The following is an 8,104-nucleotide window of genomic DNA, read 5'->3' as shown; positions in this document are numbered from 1 at the left end:
TCCACCTCAGCGCAGACGCCGCCGCCGCCGCTCGGCTCTTCTCAATGGAACCTGCGGGCAGCGCGCGGCGAACCGGGCGGCCTCGGCCCGGGAGCTCGGGGCGTGCGGGAGGGGCGTCCGCGTCACGGCGCCGCGCCTCCGGGCCCGCCCCCACCGCTGGCCCCGCCCCCAGCGCCGCGGCCTCGCCCCGCCTGCACAGAGTTGGCCCGCCCCCGGGCGGATCTTGTTACCTCGCGGCCCTGGCCCCGCCCCGCCCCGCCGCCCTGGCCCGCCCCTGGACTGGCCCTGCTTCCTCGCCGCAATGGCCCCGCCCCGCCTGCTGGCCCCGCCCCCAGAGAGCTGAACCCGCCCCCGGCCCTGGGTAGACCTGTGGCCTCCTCGACTACTCCTTCGGCCCTGCCGCTTTGTCCCCTGACCCGGCTCAGACTCGGCGACCCAAGGCACCCCGCCGCCCCGCGTCCGGCCGGGCTCCAGACCTCTCTGGACCCGCCCCCACCGGCACAGCTGCAGCTCCGCCCCCAGCCTGACCTGACCTGGTTCGGTCCCTGGACACCGAAGCCCCGCCCAGACCACGCCCCAAAGCCATGGCTCCGACCTCCACCGCCCATGACTCCGCCCCCCCGCTCTGTAACTCCGCCTCCAGGGCCTCGGTCCCGCCCAGAACCTCTGGGCTCTGCGACCACCCTCCTCGGCCCGCGGGATGGGGGACAGTGAGGGCCGGGTCAGGAATCCCGAGGCCTTGACGCCCCACATTGCCTTGGACCAGATTTGGGGTTTGGAGCCGGCTCTGGCAGGGTGCGGCTTCTGCCCAAGACTGCGATGGAAGCGGCATCCCTGGGGTTCGCCACCTCCGGTGGCTGCAGCCCCAAGTGGAGAGTGGGGGACTTCGGGTCCTCCTCCCTTGGGCTCAGATATGGCTGGAAGTCGGGGGGAGGGGTGGCGTAGAAGCCAGCGGCCTGTGCCTGCTCCCCAGCAGCCCCCAGGCGTTGCCCCTCTGGGCCTCTCCTCCCCCGGCCGTGCCTCTTCAGGGCGCCCCTGCTGGAGGCCCGAGAAGAAGGCCCTTCCGAGGGCTGAGCGAACCCCCAAGCCCCCTCCCCGCCTGGAACAGTCAGAAGGGAGCGAGGTCAGTACTGCCTGTTCCAGCCATGGCCATGGAGACCGAGCCTTCTGTTCTTTGGGATATGTTCATGGGATCCCAGAGGCCCCCCATTTTCCAGGGAGGCTCAAAGTCATACACCATTAGAGTTGTCCCTGGGGGCTCAAGTGTATTCTTTTAACATTCTTGGCCTGCATTTGGTGCCTGCCCCCACCCCCCATATTCACAAGAAATAGGAAGTGAGCAGGGCCCAGGGGCTAATGGGAAGACCTTTGCAAACAGGACACCTGGATGCCTGTCCAGAAAGCTGGGCCCACCCACCTGATGGCAGATAATCATCACAACTGTCACATGTGGAGGCTGGCTAGGTACTGAGTACTCTGCCTGTGAGACCCCCCTCATTCTGACTCCTGTTACCTTTGCCCCTGCCCCACGGAAGAGGAAAAGGTTGCCCCCAGAACCTGGGCACTCTCCCCTGCCCTACTGCTGCTCCCAGGAGGGCAGGAGATTGGCAGGCAGGGCAGAAGGTTGAGGTCTACCCCAGGACCAGCCACTGCCACTGGACAGACAAGAACACTAGGGCCGGGAGGCCAAGAGACCTGTCTGGGGTCATGTGGTCACCAGCTCTTCCCACCCCCTGTCCAGGGCCAAGGGGTACAGCCTTCCTAGAGTTACCCGGTGCTGCACCCCTCCTCTGGGGAGCATGGGGCCCATGGATGGCTGGTTCACTCGGCCCAGGGCTCCCACATGTTTGTCAACTGGACAAGGGGCCCCACCTGTCTGGGTTTCTCATTGGGCCTGCTGCCTTCCCAAAAGAGGGCCTCTTTACAGGATGGGAACCTCACAGTCAGGCAGTCAGGGGGATTCCTGGAGGAGGCGGCCACGGGCTGGACCTGTGCTGGGCTTGAGGCTCCATGCATAGCAAGTGACGCCCAGGTTGGTACTGCTGGAGTGCCTGGAGGTCTGTGTTGAGGAGGGTTCTGAGGGTCAGCAGGTGAAGGAGAACCACGATCAATTAGTGATGTCTGTCTAGGGTGCAGGAGGAAAAGAGTGGCAGGACTTTGGCCACTTCAGGCTCTGAGAGGAGAGACACACCCCAGTTGCCCAGGGACTTAGAGGCAGAGGCAGGTCCTGCTGACCAGGATCCACTAAATCATTCTCAGGGCTCAGTGGAAAATGAAAATGTGGGGCCCCTTGTTCAAAAATTAAGCATTTCCGGGCAGCAACAGAAGAGCCTTAAACCAAGTGCAGGGCTCTGTGCACCTGCGCGGGTCAAGTGCCCATCAAACGCCATGACAGGGGACTTCCCTGGTGGTGCAGTGGTTAAGAATCCGCCTGCAAATGCAGGGGACACGGGTTCGAGCCCTGGTCTGGTAAGATCCCACATGCTGCGGAGCAACTAAGCCCGTGCGCCACAACTCCTGAGCCCGCGAGCCGCAACTACTGAAGCCTGCGCGCCTAGAGCCCATGCTCCGCAACAAAAGAAGCCACCGCAATGAGAAGGCCGCGCAACGCAACGAAGAGTAGCCCCCGCTCTCCGCAACCAGAGAAGCCCTGCGCGCAGCAACGGAGACCCAACGCACCGAAAATTAAAAATAAATAAATTTATAAAAAACAAACAAACAAAAAAACACGCCATGACAGCCCTGACCCAGGTCCGTGCTGTTTCTGGGGCACTTTGCTTCCATGCTTTGCCCCCTCTGTCTGCCCTGCATGGGGATATTATTACCGCCACCGTACAGATGAGGAAACTCCAGCTTGCTCGTGACCAATGGCGGTGTCACAGGACCTCGCTCACACAGGCCACTACACCCTTAGGGGAGGTCTGTTGATAAGGATGATAAACTGAGGAAAGAGGAGCAAGAAATGCTGTGGAAAGGCAGGCCCGGCTCAGCCCAGAGCAGGAGCGACTGCCTCTGCCTGGGGAAATCAAGGAAGGCTAACTGGAGGAGGTACCATCTCCGTGGGGTGTTGCAGGGGTCCCTGCTCAGATGGGAGAGGGTTCCATCCGGCCACCTGCATCCCCTGTGGGACTGCCAAGATTCACATCCAAACATCACTGGTGGAGAAAACAGAACTGCATTCAGTCCACTTGGGGGTTGGCAACACCCACTATGGAGCTGAGAAGGGCTTGGCGTGGAGCTGGGCTGCCCTGACCACGGCCTGGATGTTTCCTGCTTTGCTGGATTTCAAGGTCTAATAGTCTGGAGGCCTCTCGGGAAGGCTCCAAGGTTGTCTGGGCCTAGGGAAGTCTCCTGGGGATGGCTCTAGGGGCGATGTCATTATCGGCATCACCAGCCTTTTCCAAGCCCTTCTTTTGGGCTGGTTCATGGTCTCTCATGATGTCCTTGTGCAACCCTCTGGTGGTCACCCAGGCAGAAAGTGGCAGAGCTGGGCCTAGGACACAGCTTCCAAGGCTGTCGTGGTGGTGATGAAGACTCTGAGGTTCAGAGTGGCCCTACAGCTCAGAAGTGGTGGCACTTCCTGTGACCCCAGGCAGTCGCACTCCAGAGCCCGGGTTCTTAACCCTGGCTGGGCCCCAGGAGAACTGGATTTGAATCTTGGCTCTGCCACATTGGAGGCTGTGACCCTGAGCAAGTCCTTAAGCAATTAGGTCCTTGGCTTCCTCATCTGTAAGTGGGGGCGGGCGGCATGACCCTCAGGGCTCCTGTGGCTCTGGGCTCACGTCTGCTCCACCGCTGCCCTCTGCCCTGTGGGTTGGCAACCGTGGGCCTGGCTCTGCTGATGGGCATGCTCCCTGCTGCCCCGACCCAGGAGGACTGCCCGGGGCCGGGCAGTGGCTGCCGGTGGGGAGGGGGCTGATTGTGGTGCCACCCACGTCCCAGGCTCTGCACTGGTTGCTAGGTGATGACCAAGGGAACCACAGAATGTTCTAGACACTTAAGCTGGACACTGAAGGATGAAGACTGTTCAGGAGAGAGTGGTGGCAGAAGGGCGTTCTCAGCTGAGGGAGGAGCAGGTGCACAGGCTGGGGGCGCTGGACAGACTGTGGGGATCGCGTCCCGAGCCCAGGTCAGGCGAGGGGCCTCTGACGGCCAGGCCACACCGTGAGCCCTCTTTCTGCCTCACTGTGCCCCCAGTGTCCCTGACTTCACCTTCTTATAGCTCTGAGAGGCCCTGTGGGGACACTGTTGTCAGCCCAACCCCCGCTCCAAGCTTCCCTTACCTACCACCCTGACCGCTGCTGGATCCCCAGAGCCGCTCCTGGCCCCACTACAGGCTGAAGCCAGCAGGGCCCTCCACTAAGCGAATGTGATAACCTCAGGGCCTGCCCTGCCCCACTCTTACCTTCTCCTCTGACCCTCCCTGAATGTGGGTCCCGGTGGCCTGTGGCCACAGGGCCTTTGCACAAGCTGTTCCTGCCACCCGGTGCACCCTTCCCTCCCACTGCCTGGCCCCTTCACCCTTCCTCAGGGAGGTCCTGACTGCTTCCAGACCACATGAGGCCGCTCCTCTCTGGTCCAGCTTGCAGGGGCCAGGTGCCTTTTCTGTGGTACTCAGCACGCTGTTACCTTACGCTTGCAGTGGTATGAGTGAGCTGTGGACGGTTCCTCAGTGCCAGGGCCCGTGCTGAGCACCATCTGCTCACAACAGCTCTCTGAAGAAGGGACGGTTAGAATTCCCATTTGCCAGACAAGGAAACTGAGGCTCAGAGAAGTGAAGTCACTCCCCCAAGGCCGCACAGCAGGTGAGCAGCAGAGCTGAGTCTCCCTAGGAAATCCGCGCCTGCTGCTGCAGAATGGGCCCTGGTGGCTGCGTTGGGGGGAAGGGGGCCCAGGCCTCGCTCCCTCCGCTGCTGGTCAGCCCAAGGCCCTGGAGCCACCGGGCAGCTGTGCCAGGGGCCCTCACCGATGCTTGTCAACACCGGCTCTGTGAAGGGTTTAATTAACTTCCTGTTTCAAGGGGGTATAATGAGTTCTAAGCACCACGTGACTCCATAGGGAGGTCAAATGGCAGCGAGGCTGTCAAAATAAATTAAGTTAGGGATCAGAGGCGGCTGCAGGAGGAGCAGGGGAGAAGTCGGGCGATGCCAGTGACAACTAGATGCCGCCTGGGCCACCCTGCGGGGAGGGGAGGGTGTACGGGGGGGGTGGGCTGCTGCCCGGGCTGCCCCCGTGGTGGCTGGGACTGGCTCTGGCCTGGGAGATGGGCTCAGGTGGTTCCCTGTCTGATCTCCACCGCCCACCCCTCAGACATCTTGGGGGAGCAGAGAGGGGGGGAATGAGGCTGGACTCCTCCGGGCTCAGCGTTCCTCTCTGAAACCAGCATCTCTAACAAGCTGCACCCTCTGAGACCCCGGGACACAAAGGTTCTTGCCTGGACACTGTCCTCAGGTATTAGTGAGATCCACCCCTTCATGCAGCTGCCCAGGTGTGGCCCATTTACCAGCCAGGCGCAGACAGGAAATATTATCTGGACATATCCCAATGAAGAGAGTGGGGGTCGCGTGGGTTACATCACCAGATAGGAAGCGCACACTTCCTCGTTCGCCCTCCTTCCTTCCTTCCCCCTCCCCCTCCCCTCCCCCCCTCCCCCCACAGACGTGGATTGCGCTCCCACACTAGGCACTGGAGGTACAACCGTGAACAACACACAGGACGCGTCACTCAGGGTCCAGCGGCAGGACAACAGCCAGGACTAAGGAGTGGGCCGTGGGGCACATCAGGTCAAACGTGCTGTTAAATACAGCAGGCTGGGGCCTGGGGCAATGGGGGTGCAGCTGCCATCTTAGCAGGTGGTTAGGGAGGCCACAGAGAAGAGGTGCCATCTGAGCAAAGACCTCAAGGAGGGGAGGGGAGGGAGGGAGCCAAGTGGGCAGCGAGGGGACAGGGTCGGGACAAAGCCAGTGAGCCCCAGCACTTAGGCCTCGGAGCGAGCCCCGAGTGTCAGGGCTGGAAGGGTTTTCGGCGATTGTCGGGCCCATTTAAATAGGCAGGAAGGGACTTCCCTGGTGGCGCAGTGGTTAAGAATCTGCCTGCCAATGCAGGGGACACGGGTTCGAGCCCTGGTCTGGGAAGATCCCACATGCCGCGGAGCAACTAGGCCCGTGAGCCACAACTACTGAGCCTGCGCTCTAGAGCCCGCGAGCCACAACTACTGAGCCCGCGTGCCACAACTACTGAAGCCTGCGCGCCTAGAGCCCGTGCTCTGCAACAAGAGAAGCCACCACAATGAGAAGCCCACGCACCACAACGAAGAGTAGCCCCCGCTCGCCGCAACTAGAGAAAGCCTGCGCGCAGCAACGAAGACCCAATGCAGCCAAAAATAAACAAATAAATAAGTTTATAGAAAAAAAAAAAAGGCCCCAGAGGGCCTGATGTCTCTGGTCCCTGGTGGTCGCCCTCCTGCCTGGGCCCCAGCAACGGTCCTGGGTCTCTCGGCAGCTGAGACCGAGGTGCGGTGTGTTCAGGCCCAGCTAAACCCTGGGCCCCGGGAGAGCCATCTGCATCCTCTCTCCGCCTGGGGCTCCGGGGAGGAGGCCGGTGGCCTTGAGTTGCAGCCCACAAGGCCATGCCAGCCGGTCAGCAAGGTAGACGTTACCCTGTGGGAAGGGGCTGTGGCCTTGAGCTCCCAGGAGGGCGGAAAGTAGCAATGCCCCAAAGGCTCGGCATGGCCACAGCAGCGGGACCTCAGGCCAACTGCCCACCCACCAGACAGGCAGAGACATGGGGTCTGGGGAGACGCAGCCTCAGGCTCAATTCTAGAGCCCACCCGCGGCACGTTCGCAGGTGACGTGGACAGGACCCACGGCCTCCAACTCCTGTCCCCGCACGGGAGGTGCTTGGATGGACCCTGGTGACGAGGATCCAGCCCATCCCTGGAGGCCCTTTGCACCTCTGAGGCCTTCTCTGTGGGACCCTGTACATGCGGATTCTTCCGCCTGTGTGAGCGTGGCCGTCTACACACTCTCCCTGGGAGACCGGATTCTCTGAGCCTAGCAAAGCCCACTTTAATGACATTCTCCAGCAGGTTCCTGGCGGATGTGCCCTCTAGCCACGCGGGCAAGCCTCCCCCTTACGGGGCCTGGGGATGGAGCCCGGCCTGCCCGCTCCGCCACCAGCCCTCTCCCTCCTGCTGCCCTGTCCACCGAGTTCTGGCAGACCCCCACCCGCTTCCCCCGCCCGTCCCCTCCACCTGGCCCTCCTTACCTGGTCCCAGGCACCATCTTCTCTCCTGCCCCGTCTCCAGGCTGGGGCCCGAGGGGTCGTCGGGGTCAGGCTTTGGGACCTGGGGGGGTGCAGTTGTACGATACAGCGTTCATGTGACCTTGCAGCTGACCCTCAGTCGCCCCTGCCCCCTGCCCAGTGCAGGGCAGCCCCGGGGGACCCTGCAGTCTCAGGGTGAGGGGCACTCTGGCCTCCTAGATGGGGGAGCCAGGCCCAGGGGTCTCTGCCCGAGGCCAGCGAGGGCAGTGGGGTCTGGGCTCCGCTTCTCAGCTTTCTCAGGGGATCAGGGAGCCGTGGCCCCTGCACAGGGCTATACCCACCTGGACCCTCTCCCACCCTGTCCGGCCCACTCCCTCGGCTCACATGGGGCCCTTCGGGATGCCCACCCCGGACGCCTCGAGGATTGGGTCCCACAGATGTGCCCAGAGTCACACACGTGGTTGCGTGTGGGTGTGTGTGTGTGAAGCCGTGGAGGAGTGCACCCCCGTGTGCCGTGAGTGTGTCTCTGGGCCCGTCGGTGAGGACGGGGGTGCCCAGTGTACCTGTGATGTGTGCGTGCGGGGCTCGGAGGCCGGTGCCCACTGAGGCCCGTCAGCCGAGCTGCCCGTCCCCGCCGAGCCGGCGAATGCTGCCACCTGCTGGCCAGGTTGGCTCTGTCCATGCCACGGGGCTCGCGGCTGCGGGGTGGGCTCAGGGTCCAGGAGGGTGGATTTCGCTCGCGTCCAGCCCTGAGAAGACTAGGGCTGCGGGGGTCCCCGACGTGGTGAGCCTTGGCGCCCGAGGGCGCAGAGCGCCCGGCTCGCCCCAGCCCCGGATTCAC

This window comes from Balaenoptera musculus, chromosome 19, assembly GCF_009873245.2.
Source record: "Balaenoptera musculus isolate JJ_BM4_2016_0621 chromosome 19, mBalMus1.pri.v3, whole genome shotgun sequence".
Taxonomy (NCBI): Eukaryota; Metazoa; Chordata; class Mammalia; order Artiodactyla; family Balaenopteridae; genus Balaenoptera; species Balaenoptera musculus.
The sequence above is the reverse complement of the archived record's forward strand: the minus strand, read 5'-3'. Positions refer to the sequence as shown.